The sequence below is a fragment of the Notamacropus eugenii genome, chromosome 4 (assembly GCF_028372415.1).
Source record: "Notamacropus eugenii isolate mMacEug1 chromosome 4, mMacEug1.pri_v2, whole genome shotgun sequence".
NCBI classification, from domain to species: Eukaryota; Metazoa; Chordata; class Mammalia; order Diprotodontia; family Macropodidae; genus Notamacropus; species Notamacropus eugenii.
In genome coordinates, this window is record NC_092875.1 from 18,402,587 (window position 1) to 18,423,214 (window position 20,628).

Consider the following 20,628-nt stretch of genomic DNA (forward strand, 5'->3'; position numbering starts at 1 on the left):
AATAGCAAGATAGAAGCTTGTTGCAACATCTTTGATTCAATGGTCCATGCATGGCTCATTCATGTACTACAGATATGCAAAAGAAACTCAACTATAATGAGAATGAGAGTGTTTGATGTACAAATGGAAAGCTGTTCTCTATTCAAAACACATGACCAACATAATGTCAAGACCGATTGATGGGAGTTTTCAGTAAGGTATTTGAATACCATTGTGGTTCTCGCTAGTCTTAAATCCAATGTCATCTTAGTCCCCATTAATTCTAGGTGGTGGGAGCTTTCAGGGATGAATCATAGGATCGGAGATGTACAACTTGAAGTGACCTTCAATGCCACCAGATACAATCGTCTCCTCATTTTGCCAGTGAGGAAACTGAGTCATAGAAAAGTTAAGGGACCTGCCCAGAAAATGTTAGAGGTGGGATTTTAAACTAGTTCATCCTGAGTCCAAACCCAGCATCCTATTCACTTTGCCATGCATCCCGTCTTCAATATAGCTGAGTATGGTTTCACTCAAAAAAAGAGTTGAACAGGGGTATGTTGCGAAATGTTTAATAATTGACTCTGCAGGGAAAAAAGTGCCCATGATGAACTTTAATTTACATTTATTATTAACACTTTCTCCATCACTTTCTGAAGTCTAGACAATCAAGAAAACAATAAATTGACTCCTGGTTTCTAGTATTTGCCTATTTCCAAAGGGAAAATAAATGCTTACGTTGAAAGTTGAGCCCTCAGTTGAGCACACTAAACACCCCTGGAATTGAACCAAATTATGGTATTAATCACTTGAAATACATGGATGTTATTAGGTGTTATGATTTCAACAAAAAATCCATTAAACAATTCTTTCATGTCGTGGAGTCTTTCTCCAATGATACAAAATGTCATGGGGTGCTATAAATGTAAAATCTTAATATTCACTAAGGAAAGAGGCTTCAAACTTGAATCTGGTGGTCAATTTGAGGCAATGTACCAAAGTAGGATGTACAGATATCTTGGTCTTCTTCTGGAGAGACAGGAATTGAATATAAAGCTATCATGGAGAAAACTGGATGTATCTGTTAAGAGATTTATTAGGATCATGAAATCAAAGCTGAATAGGAAGACCTATTATCATGAATAATTAACATCTAAAACAATGAACACTCATGCAATACTATTATTAATACGTACTTTGGTGACTTTACAATCGACCATAAAAGATTTGAAAATATATCCTATCAAAAATCCCTGCATTATTAGTGAAATACAGTGCCCATTACCCTAAACCCAACATTTCTTTCCCTCAAAAGGAGAAAGAGGATTGATAGACATTCTCATTGTTTATGATAAACAGTTCAGAAATCTACAGAAATCCTTTTTGGAACAAATAGCTATCACTTCCCAAGCAGTAGTAATGACTGATAAATGGTACACACCATTGGATTTAGCCTATGAAATGGCAATGATCCAAAAGTAGAATCAAAAAGCCTTTCATGGATGACATCTGCTCGAACTCAGCCAAATAGATGTCAACAAAGGAGTGTTGAACAAACAGATGAGTTGTCTCCATTTGTTTATGGAAATAAAGAGGTTTATGATGGCAATTCACGACCAGGTCATCACCAGGAGAAATTGCTGCAGGAGTTTGGACCGAGTGATCGGTGCAGATTATGTAAGGAATGGTACAAAAAGATGCAAAAATTTAGCACCTACCAAACACCTAGTAGGTTATGATCTAGCAGGGTTACTCTTTTTAACAAGTGATAAACCTTCATACTACAAATATAGACTTCGAAATATACTAGAGAACTTCCCCAATTAACCATACTGAACTGGGTGTTATTGTCATCACAAGCGTTGTCCATAATCATCCAGATATAATATTGATCCTTTAAAATATAACTTATATAAGCCCTGGGGGTCATCACTTAATTCTACTCACACTGATGAGTCAGGTCCCCCAGGAGAAAAAAAAAGATCAGAAAGGTGGCCTGAATGCTAGCAACATATTTTTCCAATGCTATCAGCTTGAGCCCTTGTTCTTTTGTGTTCCCTTTGTATCAACCATCAATGTCACTTCATGTTTCCTCCACATTAATTAATGTCCTAGCATTGTGTGGCTAATAAATATCAATTTGTTTTTGCAAAGGAATATTTACTGGGAAGATAGAGCAAGAATAAAAGTTATAAAGTGTTTCCCTCCCAACACCCAGGAGACTCTCTCCTCTATACTTATGGTCTCTGGGGAGAATAGGTTCAACTTTGGAGTGGTTGCCACAAAGCAACCATCACACTCAGTTGACTTCCATGTCCCTCAGTGAGTCACTACCTTGGTGTAGTGAGACATCATGTCTTGATACCCTAGCTAGGCTGCACGCAGCAGATGATTCTTTGGGAAACCTATGCTTAGCATAGTGCCTGGTGCATGGTAGGTACTTAAATACTAGTGGACTGACTTTCTCTTTGAATTTCATTGAACACGATGATAACGACAACCTTTATATCCCCAGTCCTTAGCACAGTACTTGGTATACACTAAGTGCTTAATAAGTGCTTGTTGCCTGTCTTTCTGACTCAGATCATTCATTTTCTTCCTTCTAAATCAAAGGTTAGATCATGTGATATGTTGGATAGGACTTCGGACTTGGAGTCCACAAGACTTGGATTCAGATCCCACCTCAGTCACATACTAGCTCTGATCCCTGGGCAAATTGCTTAATCTTGCTATGCATCAATTTCTTCATTTGTATAACAAAGTGACTGGACTTGATGGATTCTAAGGTCCCTTCTGACTCTGGATCCATGGTCTTTTACTCCTATAACAAGTGAAATTTTCAGTCACATCTGACTCTCCATGACCCATTTGGGGCTTTCTTGACAAATACTGGACTGGTTGTCCATGTCCTTCTGCAGCTCATTTTATAGATGAGGAAACTGAGGCAAAAAGGGTGAAGTGATTTGCCAAGGGTCACACAACTAGGAAGTGTCTGAGGCTGGATTTGAATTTAGGAAGATGAATCTTTCTGGTTCTAAGCCTGGTCCTCTATCTTCTGAGCCACTTAGCTGCTTATCAAGTGCATTAGAGAAGCTCAAAGCACAATATTAGGGTTGGGAGGAACACTGGTAAATAATGGAGACATCAGGGAAGACTTCCTGTAAGATATGGGAGTTGAGATCAGCCTTATAAGGGGAGCAGGGAGTTTTGAAGATGGCGGAGTAGAAAGACGCACATACGCATAGCTCCGAACCCACAACCCATAGAACGGCTACAGGGAAGTAACTCACAGCGAATTCTGCACCCAGAGGCCACAGAATATTGGAGCGAGGGAGATTTCTGTTCTGGAGAGACCTGCAAACCTCTCGCAGGGGGTCCATCGCGCTGTGGACTGGGCGCCGGGACTGGGAGCTGAGTGCAGCCCTGCCTCTGCTGCGGCACCGAGAGGAAAAGATCCGAGCGGGCTTCAGGGACGGGATCTCCAGCGGCCACACAAGTCCCTCCACCCACAGGTGACGGGGGTCGGTGAGAGAGTCTCTTTGGCGGGTGGAGAGGGGAGTGGGGTGCCCCCATAATTCAGGCCCCCCTGGGAGGTAGAAGCTGAGAGGTGGCTGCAGACAGGGGCTCCCCAAGCGGGCAGGAGCCTGGATCCATTGTGGAAGGTCTGTGCATAAACCCCCTGAGGGAACTGAGCCTGAGAGGCGGCCCTGCCCCGACCTGACCCCCTGAACTTAATCTCACACTGAATAGCAGCCCTGCCCCCGCCAAAAGCCCTAAGACTGGAAGCAGCATTTGAATCTCAGACCCCAAACGCTGTCTGGGAGGATCAGGAGGCGAGGTGGGTGTGAGGAGAATATTCAGAGGTCAAGTCACTGGCTGGGAAAATGCCCAGAAAAGGGAAAAGAAATAAGACTATAGAAGGCTACTTTCTTGGAGAACAGGCATTTCCTCCCTTCCTTTCTGATGAGGAAGAACAATGCTTACCATCAGGCAAAGACACAGAAATCAAGGCTTCTGTGTCCCAGCCCACCCAATGGGCTCAGGCCATGGAAGAGCTCAAAAAGAATTTTGAAAATCAAGTTAGAGAGGTAGAGGAAAAGCTGGGAAGAGAAATGAGAGACATGAAGTCAAAACATGAACAGCAGATCAGCTCCCTGCTAAAGGAGAACCAAAAAAATGTTGAAGAAATTAACACCTTCAAAACTAGCCTAACTCAATTGGCAAAAGAGGTTCAAAAAGCCAATGAGGAGAAGAATGCTTTCAAAAGCAGAATTAGCCAAATGGAAAAGGAGATTCAAAAGCTCACTGAAGAAAATAGTTCTTTCAAAATTAGTATGGCACAGATGGAGACTAAGGACTTTATGAGAAAGCAAGAAATCACAGAACAAAGAGAGAAGAATGGAAAATGGAAGATAATGTGAAATATCTCATTGGAAAAACAACTGACCTGGAAAATAGATTCAGGAGAGACAATTTAAAAATTTTGGGACTACCTGAAAGCCATGATCAAAAGAAGAGCCTAGACATCATCTTTCATGAAATTATCAAGGAAAACTGCCCTGAGATTCTAGAACCAGAGGGCAAAATAAATATTCAAGGAATCCACAGAACACCGCCTGAAAGAGATCCAAAAAGAGAAACTCCTAGGAACATTGTGGCCAAATTCCAGAGTTCCCAGGTCAAGGAGAAAATATTGCAAGCAGCTAGAAAGATACAATTCAAATATTGTGGAAATACAATCAGGATAACACAAGATCTAGCAGCCTCTACATTAAGGGATCGAAGGGCATGGAATAGGATATTCCAGAAGTCAAAGGAACTAGGACTAAAACCAAGAATCACCTACCCAGCACAACTGAGTATAATACTTCAGGGGAAAAATTGGTCTTTCAATGAAATAGAGGATTTTCAAGTATTCTTGATGAAAAGACCAGAGCTGAAAAGAAAATTTGACTTTCAAACACAAGAATGAAGAGAACCATGAAAAGGTGAACAGCAAAGAGAAGTCATAAGGGACTTACTAAAGCTGAACTGTTTACATTCCTACATGGAAAGACAATATTTGTAACTCTTGAAACATTTCAGTATCTGGGAACTGGGTGGGAGTACACACACACACATGCACACACACACACATACATAGAGACAGAGTGCACAGAGTGAATTGAAGAGGATGGGATCATATGTTAAAAAAAAAATGAAATCAAGCAGTGAGAGGGAAATATATTGGGAGGAGAAAGGGAGAAATTGAATGGGGCAAATTATCTCTCATAAAAGAGGCAAGCAAAAGACTCATTAGTGGAGGGATAATGAGGGGAGGTGAGAGAAAAACATGAAGTCTACTCTCATCACATTCCACTAAAGGAAAGAATAAAATGCACACTCATTTTGGTAGGAAAACCTATCTCACAATACAGGAAAGTGGGGGATAAGGGGACAAGCAGGGTGGGGGGGATGATAGAAGGGAGGGCATGGGGAGGAGAGTGCAATTCGAGGTCGACACTCATTGGGAGGGATAGGATCAAAAGAGAATAGAAGTAATGGGGGACAGGATAGGATGGAGGGAAATATAGTTAGTCCTATATAACACAACTATTATGGAAGTCATTTGCAAAACTACACAGATTTGGCCTATATTGAATTGCTTGCCTTCCAAAGGGAAGGGGTGGAGAGGGAGGGAGGTAAAGAAGTTGGAACTCAAAGTGTTAGGATCAACTGTAATGTTCTTACCACTAGGAAATAAGAAATACAGGTAAAGGGGTATAGAAAGCTATCTGGCCCTACAGGACAAAAGAGAAGACGGAGACAAAGGCAGAGAGGGATGATAGAAGAGAGAGTAGATTGGTCACAGGGGCAATTAGAATGCTTGGTGTTTGGGGAGGGAGGGAATAAAAGGGGAGAAAATTTGTAACCCAAAATTTTGTGAAAATGAATTTTAAAAGTTAAATAAATAAATTTAATTAAAAAAAATAAGGGGAGCAGGTTCTTCACAGGCAAAGAAAAGGAGGGCAGGCACTGAAGGTTAAGGGGACCAGCAGCACAGAAGCATGGGACCATAGGGTAGGGTTGGGATCAGAGAATCACCCACTTTAGCAGAGACTTCATGGAAGAGAGTAAGACAAGGCTGACTTGAGGAGAGGGAGAGAATGCTTTGTAATGGAAGGAGCACAGTGAAGACCTCATTGGATGGCCCAGGGCAGTTGAGGGATTCTCTATGGCTCTAGCTCTCCTCTTCAAGTGTTCTGATTTCTGTGGTTATCAGTGCCTCGCCATTCTCTGTCACTGGGTATTGTTTGTATATGTCCTGCATATGCCTCTGTGTGAATATATTCGATCCCCATCTCCCCATCCCACCAGGAGAATGGCCTGGTGCCCCTTCTCTGGGTTTTTCAGTCTGAACAATGTCTTTTCTGATCTGTGTTGTCCAGAATCAATAGATCCATATGAATTTATTAAGTGCCTACTATATACTAGGCACTTATATTAAGTGCTAAGGATACAAAGCAAGGTAAAAGACAGTCCCTGCTCTGAAGGAGCTTACAGCCTAGCAAGGGAAGCCACATGTAAACAGCTAGGTACATACAACATCTCTCTCTCTCCTTATCTCTGCTGTATGCTCGCTCCCATGTTTTGCAGCATGACATTTTCAGCCATGTTGTCACATGCCTTCAATGAAGGCAAACAGAGCGCCAAGGTTAGCTACCATACTGATGGTAAATTATTCAACTTGAAAAGGCCACAAGCCAAGACTAAAGTGGAGGGAAAGTTGGTGCATGATTTTTGTTCAGAGATGATTGTGCACTCAGTGCAACCTCTGAAGCAGAGATGCAACAAAGTATGGCTCTATTCTGTCTGCTTGGGCTAATTTTAGTCTAGCAATTAACACCAAGAAAACACAAGTTCTTCACCAGTCAACACCATACCATCCATACATGGAATCTCTGGTTACAGCATGTGGAAAAGTTTTAAATGTTATGGATAAGTTCATATAGCCTTGGCAGTATAGTTTCCAAGTATGTACACACTGATAATGAGGTTGACACACACATTGCCAGAGCTAGCTGGGAGGCTCTGAAGGAAAGTGTGGGAAAGAAGAGTTATTAGACTACCAAACAGAAGGTCTACAGATCTCTTTTTCTGACCTCATTGTTGTATGCCTGTGAAACCTGGACAGTTCATCAGTGCCATGCCAGGAAACAAAATCTCTTCCATTTGAATTATCTTAAGCAGAATCTGAAGATCACGTGGCAAGATACGGTATTGGACACTGAGATCCTTTCATGAGCTGGACTGCCAAGAATTCAAACTACTGTAGAGAGAGTAACTCCAATGGGCTGGCCATATTGTTTGAGTGTGTGCTTGCCGAAAAGATTGTTTCGCCGAGAACTCACACAAGGCAGGTGCTCACATGGAAATCAGGAGAAGTGATTAAAAGACACTCTCAAGGTCCCTCTGAAAAACTTTGGAATTGATTGTGAGACATGGGAGATACTGGCTGTCCTCCCAACATGGCACGCTAAAATCAGAGAAGTTGCTGTTCTCTATGAACAAAGCAGAATTGTAGTAGCTGAGAAGAAATGAGAGATGTGCCAGTTTAGAGAATCTACTCACATGGGCAATTTGTGCTTTACCTGCGGTAGAACATTCTTAGCTCACATTTGTCTGATTGACTGTAGTTGGACACAGTGTAGCTTGGCCGTAATATGGTGATGCCGTTTTGATCCTCTTTGAGAATGAAGGACAACAACCAACCAATCTCTATTTGAATTTACATCTACGATATATCTATATCCGTATCTATAACTGTATCTACATCTATCTACACCTCTATCCATATCTATTACTGTATCTATCTATATCCATATTCATAACCATATTTACATCTAGTATTATATCCATGTCCATATCTATTTGTATATCTATATCTATAACTACATCTTTCTCTCCCTCTATTGACCGTGCACACACCCATGTACACACACACTCACACACACACACACGCAGAGTAAATTGAAATGGAAGGGCTTTAGTATGTAAGGAAACAAGATCTCCTTCAGAAGATGGGGCTTGACCTGACTCTTGAAAGAAGCCAAGGAAGACACAAGGCACAGGAGAAAGAGAAGATGGTATTCCAGGCCTGGGAGATAACCTTGGCACAGGCTGGGTGGTAGAGTGTTTGAGGAAGAGCTAGGAGACCTGTTTAATGGACCACAGAGCACTCAGTGGGCAGTAAGGTGCAAGGAGACTGGAAAGGCAGGAAGGGGCCTGCGTGGGAAGAGCTTTAGATGACAAACCGAGGCATTTGTAGTTGAGGACAAGACTCTAGATGTGGCTTGAAGTGGCCAGGGTACGGCAGACCTATGGCTTTATTTCTTGAACCCAAGGTCGCAGTAGCTTTCGGGGAGGCCACATCATTCTGTTTCCTCACAGTTTTCCAAATCCCTCGGTACTTTTCAAATAAACTGCTGTTTAGCTCCCTCTCCTATCTTGTGCTGGTGAAGTTGACCTTTGGAACGCAAGTGTAAGACTTTTCATTTATCTCTATTAAGTTTTATCTTCTTCAATTTGGCCTGGTGCTCTTGCTTGTCAAGATCCTGACTCTTTCATTCCGTGAACAAGCTAGACCTCCAGTTCAATGTCCGCTGCAAACTTGAGAAGCTGGCCAGCTGGTGATCTATCCGAGACATTGATAAAAACTGTTGAATGGAGCAGGGTCACATGCAGATCCCTGAGGCACTCCACTGGAGACCTCCTGTCATGTAAACATTCAACTATTACTCATTGATTACTGACAATTAATTAATAATTAATTGGATCATTACTAATTAAACTCTGTATCTCAACCAGTTAGTTTTACTATTGATTAGAACCCATCCCTCCATATTTTTTAAAAATTAAATTCTTTTATTTGTTTTCAGTGTTCTACAATCACTTCCATATATCTTAGATTTTTTCCCCTCCCTGCTTCTCCCTTCCCCCTCCTTCCCCATTCCCTCCCTGAGATGGCATACAATCGTATATAGGTTCTACACACACGTTCCTATTAAATACATCTTCACCTTAGTCATGTTGCATAGAAGAATTAAAATGAATGGGAGAAATCATAAAAGAAAAGAAAAGAAAACAAAACATAATACAAAAAAAAAAAATGGTCTGCTTCATTCCGCAATCCAATTCCATAGTTCTTTCTCTGGATGTGGAAGGCATTTTCCCTCGAGTCCATTGGGAATTTTTTAAGTCCTTGCATTGCAATGACGTACTAAGTCTACCAGACCATCCCTCCATATTTTGCACAAGAAAATATGCCAGAGACTTTGTCAAATACTTTCCTAATATCTCAATCTAATCAATTACTTTGTTAAAAAAGGAAATGAGGCTATCCTTTCATGACCTCTCTTTGCTGATGCTGTGTTGACTCTTTGAGATCAATTTTGAGATGTGTATTAACTATTTCACTGATAACAATATTCTCGAATTTGGCCCAGAATCAAAGTTAAGCTTACTGGACCAGAATTCTCAGATTCCATCTTTTGCCCATTTATGAGTATCAGTACATATATGCTGCCCAGGAAAGGACACAATGGTTGTTGCTGTCCTCTTATCCCAAATTAAATGATTCTTCCCCTCCATTCCCTTTCCTCATGTCTCTGACAATCTATATTTTATGTTTTAAGGTCCCTTGAAGCTCTGACATTCTCTGTTCTAAGAGACCAACACCTCATGACACTCCATGTTCTAGGTCCCTTCCAGCTCTGCCATGCTACACTTTTTCTTCCAAAGTTGTTCTAGGTCTGACATTTTGTGTTCCAAGACCTCTCCCAGCTCAGACATTCCATGTTCTAAGCTTCTTCCTACATTTGGCATTCTATATTTTAAGGTCTTTACCAACTCTGACATTCCATGTTGCGAGGTTCCTCCCATCTCAGATATTCCATGTTTTCTTCCTATAGCTGACATTCCCTGTTCTTAGGGTCTATCCAACTATAACATTCCATGTTCTAAGCCCCTTTCTATATTTGACATTCTATGTTCTACGGCCTCTCCCAATTCTGACTTTCCATGTTCCAAGGCTTCTTTCATCTCAGACATTCCATGTTCCCTTCCTTTATCTGACATTCTCTCTGTTCTAAGTTATCTCTTAGTGTTTACATTTCATGTTCTAAGGCCCCTTCTAGCTCTGACACCCCATGTTTTATATATATATATATATACATATATATATATATACATATATATATATATATATATATATATATATATATATATATGTATGTACGTATGTACAATGACATTCCTTGTTCCCAGATCTGACAGTTCATATTCTACCCCTGCCATGTCTGACATTCTATGTTCTAAGCACTCTATAAACTCTTCTTTCATTTATTCTAAGGGTCCTCTCAGCCTTGACAGTTTATGAGTCTCAGCTTTCAGGTCCTTTTCAGTTCTGATGTCTAATGGTTCTGTGTTTTTTAAGGTTACATTGAGACTAGGCATCCAGTCTTCTAGGTGACAAACTTAGAAAACAGCAACCACAACAGAATGCATTTTTACATTGCTTTAAGGTTTGCAAAGTGTTTTACATGTTATTTAGTTGGTCTTCACAATACTTCTTTGAAGTAGGTACTATTGTTATCATCCCCATTTTACAGTTGATGCAAACAGGGTTAAATGACTTGCCCAAGATGATACAGTCAGTAACCGTCTGAGGCAGAACTGGAACTTAGGTCTTCCTGACTCTAAGTCCCAGGCTCCAGCTACTACTCCATTTAAATCAGGGTTTACTTCTCTTTTTCTGGATTTTTTCCTTGTTCTCCTCCAATTAATCTGTTCATGAAAACCCTGGAAGGTAGATCAAGCAACTCCCCTGGCTTATCTCACCTCCTTCCTATTATATAGACAAGGAGAAGCAGCAGAAAGCAAAGATTCTGCTGTGCTATTCCTGAAATGTCATGATTTAAAAATGGCTAGGCACCCCACTTACCATGCAAGGGAGGTGGGTGGGAGTGGGGACCCCTATGTGAAGAGTAGCGGAGGTCTGCCATATCCCCCACTGCCCTGTTTGCTCCAAGTCTCCAATGGCTCCTGGCTCTCTGTAGCCTGGCCCTGCTATGCCCTCTCTCCTCACCCTGTCAATACCGATGTTCTCACCTGGCACCCACCACCCACTCCATGGCAACCCCTTGCTGTTAGGAATATTAAGCAGGCTGAACCTTCTTAAAGGTTGCATGAATAAAGAAAATGGTTTTATTTTTGTTTCTGGTGCAATATTTCCACACTGGAGGCCCATTTCTACAGGTCCTTCAATGGTCTCCACAAGGTACTAGACCTAAATGATGCCATTACTTTGAAGAAGAGGCCTTGCTTAGATAATAATAATAAAAGTAATTAGTCATATTAATACATAACTAACATTTATGTAGCACCTTAAGGTTTACAAAAATTGTGTTGATGTCATTTTATCCTCACAGCAGCCTGGGGAGGTAGAAGTTGCTATTATCCCCCTTGAGTAAACTGAGGCAGACAGGCTAAGGTTGATCAGGTTTTACATAGTCAATAAGTAGAAGCTATTATTATTTCCCTCTTACAGATGAGGAAACTGAGGCAGACAGGCTAAGTGACTTGACTACGGTTATACAGCTAGTAAGTAGAAGCTATTATTATCCCCATTTTCTAGATGAGGAAACCAAGGAAGACAAAAGCTAAGTGACTTGGTCAGGGTTACATAGCTAGTAAGTATCTGGGTCAGAATTTGAACAAAGATCTTCTTGACTCCAGGTCCACAGACTATACTCTCTGCCGCAGTGCTGTCCCAACGCAACACCTTTGTTTATCTGGGAGCCATGCCTCTTAGTGAAGCCCCTGAAGGATTCAATCACTTATGATATCCCAGGCACTGTAATAGGCACTGGGGACAGGAAAAGAAAACCTGAATAATCCCTTCTCTCAAAGAGCTTAGAGTCCATAAGCAGATACAACAGATATGCAGAGAGGTATATAGTAACTTCAGGAAACTGATCAATCAACAAACATTTATTAAGTACCTACTATGTGCAGGGCAGAGTGGCAGGTCCAGCAGACAGGAAGCCCAAAGTGCTGCTCTGAGGGAGTGTGCATTCTAATGATCCCAGTTTAGATGAGTGAACGGAAATAAGGGGCCAGTTGGAGGTTGTCTTCTAGCAGAGACATTTAGTTCAGTTAAAAAAGTTCTGTGAATCAGAGAATTTAGAACTAGAAGAGACTTGAAGAGATTCTGTAGTAAGAGAATTATTTAGAGATGGAAGGAATCTCAGTGTCTCCTCTCTTGCCCCTTCATGCCATCAAGGAGGAAACTGTACCCTGTTGACTTTGCCAAGACCAGTTGGGTTGTGGGGAAGGGGCATTTCCCCTTCAGAGGGGATTGATTCAACATAGATTTCTCTAAGACACTGTCTGACTGTCTTCTTAAAGGGATCTCAATGGAGAGAAAAGCCTTAGGAGGCTTGGAGCACTGGACGTCTGGTCTCATCTTTTCCCCTACATAATAGTTAAATCTTAAAAGCAAGACTCACACCCCTCTCCTAAACAGCCAATTCTCCCCTGACATGGCCAGAGATGTCCTCTTTATCCTGGTTGCTTTCCCTAGGATACTTTCAAGATTGTCAACCTCCTTTCTAAAAGGGGGTGCTTAAAACAGAAATGATGGTCTGTATGAAGCCTTATCAACCAGAGCAGAGAAGGGTAGGCTCATCACCTTCCCAGTGGCAGACACCAAGCCTGTCCTTTTCATGGGGTCCAAGATCATTAACTCCTCTGGCTGCCATAGTCCACTTATGGGCTCCTTTTTACAAGCCACCAACATGCTGCATTTGTGGAGACTTTAAAAATAATCCAATTAGGGCCTTGCTCTTGTCATGATTAAATTTCCACATTCAACTTTTTTGAGATATTTTTATTTTCCAGATTTGTCTTGCAACTCAAATCCAATTAAAAACTATTTAGTGCCTAGTAGGTGCTGTATTAGATGCTGAGGCTTCAATGACAAACATAAAACAGACTCTGCCCTCAAGAAACTTATTTTCTACTTGGAAGATATGCACACAAGGAAGCATATTTTACATATATACACACATATACATATACACATATACATACACACAAACATAGATACATGCATACATAGACACATATATGCACATATGTAATAGTTATATGTACATCTATATTTTATATAAATATAATGACATATAACATAATAGCAAAAATGCATATAAATATAAAAATACATTTTAATAGAATCATATAATTATATAATATATTTGTATATAAATATTACTTATATGTTCAATCAAGTCATTCAGTGTATTAATTTAGATTTGTGCTATTAGTCTATTTGACAAATGGTTCATCTTTGTCTTTAACCAAGTCATTTATAAAAATGGCAACATAGACCCTTGCAAGCATAGATCCCCGGAGGCACTCCATTAGAGACTCCTTTTGCAATGACTAATATTTGAGTAAAACCATTCTACTCTACTATTCTAGTTTACTAAACTATTCCAATTTATTATTGTCACATAGCCCATTTTTTTCTACCTTTTTTTTTTTATTACCCAAAAGAGCTGTCAACTGCTTTGTTGAGATTTAAAAATTCCTCATGTAGTCTTCAACTAATCTACCATTTTAATTAGGGGAAGGGTGGATCTGTGAGGTCATTGGAATAGGGAACTCCCAGGTGAGTGGTTTCCTTAAAAAGGCAGATTAGATTCTTCTTTGCAATTTAAATTCTCAGTGAGTTGTCATGAACATTGAAAATTTAAGTGACTTGCCCAAGGTCGTAGAGCTTCTAAGTGACAAAAATGAAACTTGAATTCAGTGACAAAAATGAAACTTGAATTCAGATCTTTCTGGCTTCCGGGCTTGCTCTGTATGCCCTACAACTTTGGCTATTTAAAAAGGAAAGGAGATTAGTTATGAAGTCCCTAAGTCCATGACTTTTGCTTATGCTATCTGTAATGATCATTATTTTTATTTAATTATAATCTATAAAAGATGTATCTAGCACTTAGGCTTTATAAATGTTTATTTATAATTTCCTTGCCTCCTAATAGATCATATTCTATTTTTAGTGAAGTAGCCAAATGGTCCAGATCAATACTCATAGTCTTCATATTCCCATTCAAAAGCCACCATAAATACATAGATAGCCTATTAAGGCTTAAAACTGCATTGAGACTTTAGGGACACCCTTTATTTCAGTTAAAAATTCCTCAACAATTTTTTTCAATTCTGTATTTCATTTCCGTACGTTATTTGTCTTTGTACAACCCTGAGTGAATATTCAAGTTTCATATTATGTTGTGTTACTTTTTGCAATTTAGTTAACTTTTTTCTTTATGAATGTAGATAAGGCATTTGATGATATACATTTAATATTCACGTTTACTCATTATAGTTATTTAGGCACCCTGTAATTTTCTTATTTATCTCCGTTGATATTGTAATGTTTTCTTTTCACTTTGATAGCATGATGGAAACTCCTTTTCAAAAATTCACCCAATGCTTAGTGACTTTTCAGTTTTGTTACAGTCTCTCATTTTGATTCTCTGTGTGCTTTTATATAATATAGCTTATGTTCCCCTGACCATTTTGCTAATTTTTTTTTGTTTTATAAGATTAATTACTTTATTCATCTTTAAAGTTATGAAATTTAAGTGTGTATTTACCCTCACTTATTTCCTTAGTATTTTTTTTCAGATTTTTTATTCTCCTTTAAGTAGGTAACAAAAAAAGGAAAAGAGAAAGAAATTAAGGACATAAAGATATACAAATTTGCTGATGACATATTTTACTTAGAAAATCCTAGGAAATGGGCAAAGAAATATTGAAACAATAACTTCAGTAAAAGAACAGGGTACAAAATTTCTATATAGGAATAGCAAGTCCAAGATATCGAAGATGAAAGAAAGATTCCACATACAGCAAAATATTCCTTGATTTACTTTTTGTGGTAGCAAATAACTGGAAATAAGATAGATGTCCATTGATTGGAGAATAGCTAAGTAAATTGTTGTATATAAATGTAATAGTATATCATTGTGCCTTTAAGAACGATGAATATGAAGACTATAGGGAAGCATGAAAAGACTTTTATGAACTGATGCAGAGGGATGCAAGCAGACCTAGGAGAACAAAACATGTAGTTACAGCAATGTAAAAACACAAAGGAAGGAAGGGAGGGAGGGAGAAAAGAAGGAAGATAAGGATTAAGGATGGAAAGGAAGACAGACAGACAGGCAGACAGAAAGAAAGAAAGAAAGAAAGAAAGAAAGGAAGAAAGAAAGAGGAAGGAAAGAAGAAAGAAATGAAGGGAAGAAGGAAGAAAAGGAGAGAAAGAAAAGAAGGAAGGAAAAGGAGGAAGGAAGGAAAGAAGGGAGTGAGGAAAGAAATACAAAAAGAAAGAAAGGAAAGAAAAAAGAAGACCCCAAATATAATGTAATTGAAATGACCAAGTATAGCCCCAGAAAAGAGTTGAGAAAACGTATTTCCTCTTTCTCTGCAGAGAGAGGGACTTTGGAGGTGGAACATCATGCAAATGATCAGGATCGTTTGATTTTTTTTTGTTAGTTTTCTAGAAATGCTCTGAATATCTCCCCCCCCCAAATTCTTTGTTCCAAGGTATAGTTTGGTGGTAGGAGATAGAAGGACACAAATTTTTGTACACATATACATATATATATGTGTGTGTGCTTATATACATGTATTTACATATATATCATAATATTATATACTATTAATTAATATAACTATTACCACAATGAACATATCTATATATTTATTTCTCTATCTCTCTATAATACAAAATAAAGTAAAAAGGAGCCATAACTAGATTTTATTTTTCACTTGACATAAACAAATGGGATGGGAGTGCAGAAGAGAGTTTCTGCTGCTGGTACAAATATGTTAGGGGTTGGGCAATCTACCCTGTATTCCTGTAGGGTTTGTGGGGCAAAGAGACAGTCCCAAGAAAAGCAAATCATAGCGTTGGGACCCCATGGTGGCACGTGGCAGTGCATTAGGACTAGAAATAATCTGGCAAGCTTTGGGGATGGTAGTCAATGAAGAGTAGAAGTATTTCCTTCCCAACTCCCAGGAAGTTGAGACCCTGGGACAAAGCCCCATCTGTCCCATGATAGTTATAGCTCTCTATAAGGATATAGAATTATACAGTTTAGAGCTGCAGCAAACCTTAGAGATCATCTACTCCAAACTCTTGATTGTAGTAAGGAGGAAACTGAGGACAAGAGAGCTGGGCTTGCGAAGGATCACAGGTTTTATGAGCAACCATGTAAGAACTGAAAGGCAGGTCCTTTGACTCCTTCTAATCTACAATGGTACCTCTCATGGCAGTCCCATTAGCATGGGCCTTGAATGGTAGAGAAGACAGTGAGAGCTCCCAGTTGTCAGTCTCTCCCATAGCTGGCACAGGGTCTAGGGTGGTGGCAGCATCTTTTCCCACTAGGTAGAAGCCCTCCTTGGGCATATGAGGCTGGTTTTCTGCGCTGGCTAACGTTTTCTATTTAAATGCAAATTTTGACTTTTCACTCTGCAGCTAGGAAAAGTTTTTTCAAGCTGGAACGAGGGTCACAATAATAATTTATCCACAGGCCTTTTTCTAACAATTACTATTTGTACAAGAAAAAAGTGTTTGTGTCTCTGAACTAGGAAAAAGCTCCTCTGGCAACGGCAAATGCTGATGGAATGGAGAAATTCATAAAAGCTTGAACAGGGCAAAAGCAAGCTGGTGGGTCGGTAGACCAGCTTTATGTCTTCTGAAACACACAAGGCACATACATCCCTTGTATTGGAGAGCCATCACCCTGAAGACCCAATTATACTCTAGGGGCTTTTTCTCCCTGACCTGGTTGGTCATGCAGGAGACCTGGGGAAAATGGGCAAGGTTTCCCGTAGCATCTTGAAATACATTCCCTCCTTGTAAAGCATGTAGTTTGTGGTGTTCATTAAGTGGTCAGCAGCATTTGATAAATACCTAGTACAGAGATGGGGACCTGTGGCCTTGAGGCCTTCTAGGTCCTTAAGTGTGGCCTTCAAGGTCCTCACTCCTCAAGGACACTTTGAGGACCTAGAGGGCCACATGTGGCCTTGAGGCCACAGATTCCCCACCCCTAAGTCCTAGTATGTACCAGACACTAGGTTAGGTGCTGGTGATACAGGGTCAAAGTGAAAAACTGTTCCTGCCCTCAGGGAGGTCATGTTCTATATTATAGAGGAATGCTTAGTTTTTTTTTTTTTTAAGAGGAGGAAAATAAGGTGGTGATGAACATTTCTTAAATAAGAAGTGTTAATGAAGGGCTAACTAGATATGAAGAAGGCATGAGAATCTTTATTAAATTAATAAATTCTCCAACAATTTTTAAAGTAACTGCTGTAGCCAGGTGAAAACACCTTCACTGAATCATATAATAAATCGAGACTAGGTTCAAGAAATCTTTGAAATCAGGAAATGAGACTGGCCATTTAGACAGCTAAGTGGTGCAGTGCAGAGAGCTCCAGACATGGAGAGTGGTGAAAATGTGAAAATCAAGTGAATGAACATATGGAAAATTCTTTGCAAACTTGAATATGTGATATAATGCTAGCTTTTATTACCTTTATCATTATTCTTAGAATATAATGGATCTTAGAGACACAAGGAACAGTATAGTAGTTATGTGTGAGAACTTAGACCACAATGTTAAAGTATGTAGCAGCAAGCACCCTGACACATCTGGGATGACCCGCTGGCACAGGTTCTTAGGTCTGCTTTTCTAAAAGGAGAGCAACTTTTGAGGAGTCAACGATCTTCTTTATTCACACATACCAACAGAAAAAATACAAGCAGAGAAATAAAAACCAACAGACACAGCTTCTGTCTGACATATAATCACATACATGCATAAGAAATACGTACATCACAGTTCAACAGACAGATCCAACTGTCTGACCATTACACACATACATGCATAGTTATCTGAGACAGAAGCACCAACACCTGGTTTTTCAAAGCTGGGGGCTCCTTAACAGCTATCTTGAGTCTCATTTAGTACAAAAGAGCAAGCCCCCAAAGCAAAACCTCACCTAAGAATATATATGTGTGTGTATGTATGTATACACATGTATACATACATATGTGTATATATATGTATATATATATATATCCATACACACATCCATACATACATGTGTACTTTTCAGAGCTGGTGGACATCACAACCCTCATGACCCAGTGCCTCATTAACAATTAACAAAACAGTGTGGGCCTTCCTACAAAACTAGCCTCCTCTAACCAAGCTTTCCTTAATGGGTTCCACCAGAGGCCTATTAATGACTGGGAGAAAGTCCTTAACTCTCATTAACATTACAAGCTGAAAGTGAACAAATAACCTGGGATATTTCTGTCAGAAAGGGTCTTTGAGATCTTCAAACCCAGACTAAAAACTGAGGCTCTCATTGACAGAATTTTTCACTTCATTCTGTCTGAATTGACTAACTTTCCTCAAATCAGAGACTGATTTGGGTTAAGAAAACTCCACTTTTAATATACAAATATCACGGGGATGTGAGAGGTTTATCAGTCATTCATATACTGGTGTGAATTTCTTCAAGTAGATGGCTTTCTTCTTAACTCAGACTAGCTGATCCGAGGGAATGGGTAATTTGGATATTAGTTTGGAGTGCAGAGATTTGTCTGGTCATTTCCCTTGGTATGCTACGAGATGGCTTTTAGGACTGCACCTGAAAATCTACCCCCATCATTTTGTAGACAAATCTCATTTTTGACACCAAATGATGTTGGCCATTGTGATCAGCATGGAATGAGGAATTGGGTTCAAGTTACTAATTGTGTCCCTTTGGACAAATTGCTGAATTTCTCTGAGATTCAACATCCTCATCTATTGAATGAGAGGTTGGTTGGGAGTTCTTGACCTTTTTTATGTCCTAGTCTCCTTTGTCTGTCTTTGTGAAGCCTATAGACAGACTCCACTCCAAATGTTCCTATGGATTATTCTTGTCTGAACTGTGGTAGAACCTTCCAAGCTTGTACTGGTCTGATCAGATGCAGTCAGACACACTGTACCTTGACCCTAACATAGTGGTATTATTTTGGTCCTCTTCCAGAACAAAGTGCAAGTAACCAACCAAACGAGACCTTGGGTCAGAACAGTGCTTTTAAATGAATAAAATAAAATAATAAGATGATAAAGGAAGCCAACTGTAGGAAATGTATCTATCTATATTATATATATATATATATATGTACATTTTTCTATCTATTGATTTTAAAGTTTGCAGATCTCTGGACTAGGAGAAGCCTGAGGACCCTCTCAGTTCTAAAGTTATATTTCTGTGATCATCCACTTTATTTCTCAGATTTTGATCCAAAATACCACTGTTGAAATTAAGTCTATGGTGAAGGGACGAAGGTTGTGGCCACTGAAGACAAGAAGAGAAGGTGCTGATCTTCTTTTACAAAGAGCTCCCTTATCTAGAGTTCCTTATGGCAATGAAATCTTAGGTCCAGTATCTATCCCTATCCCTAATATAGTTTCTAAAGGAAAAATGAGCATTTAAAACAAATTAAGGAAAATACAGTTTTAACAAACTCTCCCACTGCCTAGTGGAAAAAAGCCTCAGGGTCCTATGAGGGAGTAAAGGAGAGGAGAAAACATAGAATTAGAACCTTAGCGTTTGTAGTTGGGAGCAGGCAAGGCACAGTTTCAGTGACATAATGTCTGCCTCCAAACCAACCCACCTCATACGCCACACTAATCTAGCCCACTCTAGATTACCTTCTTTCCTGGAGAGCTGGAATCCATTTCTGATGTTTCCTGCATCTGGCTGGCTTCTTTTCATTCTGTTATCTCCACAGATTGCTGTGGGTCTTCTCCACCATCTTTCTTGGGAGCTGGGCTTCTCCCTTAATATGGGCTATTATCTGGTCTCACTCAAACTGGCCGACTCTTGGACACGTTGAATGTCTAAGGACTTCCCACTAAAGTATGGCCAGTCACTGCTCAGCCAATGGCCACATTCTCTTTTTCATGTAATCAAGGAATTTGTTTATGCTTTTTGAAGGGCTTCATATTTATAGTTAGTTTAATATGTCCTTCTGGCCTATTACATGTTGTCCATAGATCTTGGACATTCTGGGCAGGAGGATGGGTCAGATCCAGGACTGTGCCTGACTGTTATACTTTCAGGGCAAGAATTTACAACTCAGAAATCAGAGCTTGATTTATTATTTTGCTGACTGTCGAGACTTAGGAAAGTGATGGAGAAAAATGTCAGTAATGAAGATCAAACTTAAAATGTGTAACGAGTAACCCCCCCACCTCCATCCCCCATCCTCTGCAAAGAGGCATTTGTTAAACATTTACCAGCACATCACAGGCCAAAGTCCAGTTTCACTATACCCAGAACAGTTATAGAGGTTAAGTGTGGACATCTTCTTTCTGACCTAGAAATCCTGTATTTCCTGTAAGTTTAAATTCTGGCTACTAGTGTCTCTCTTCTACCTTGTGTTTATATATATATGTGTATATGTATACATACATATACACACATATATGCATATATACATACATATGCATGTATACACACATGTAGTATGCT

The 20,628-nt window shown here is 39.6% G+C and overlaps 1 long non-coding RNA gene across 1 annotated transcript; it reads right to left on the bottom strand.

Moving 5' to 3' along the window:
• Positions 1-116: 116 nt before the first annotated feature.
• On the bottom strand, positions 117-20,306 carry LOC140499092 (uncharacterized). Its single transcript, XR_011965275.1, has 3 exons — positions 19,806-20,306; positions 3,270-8,731; positions 117-1,060 (listed from the first exon to the last, which is right to left on the bottom strand). It is a non-coding gene; the product is annotated as an uncharacterized lncRNA (long non-coding RNA).
• Between the last annotated feature and the right edge of the window lie 322 nt (positions 20,307-20,628).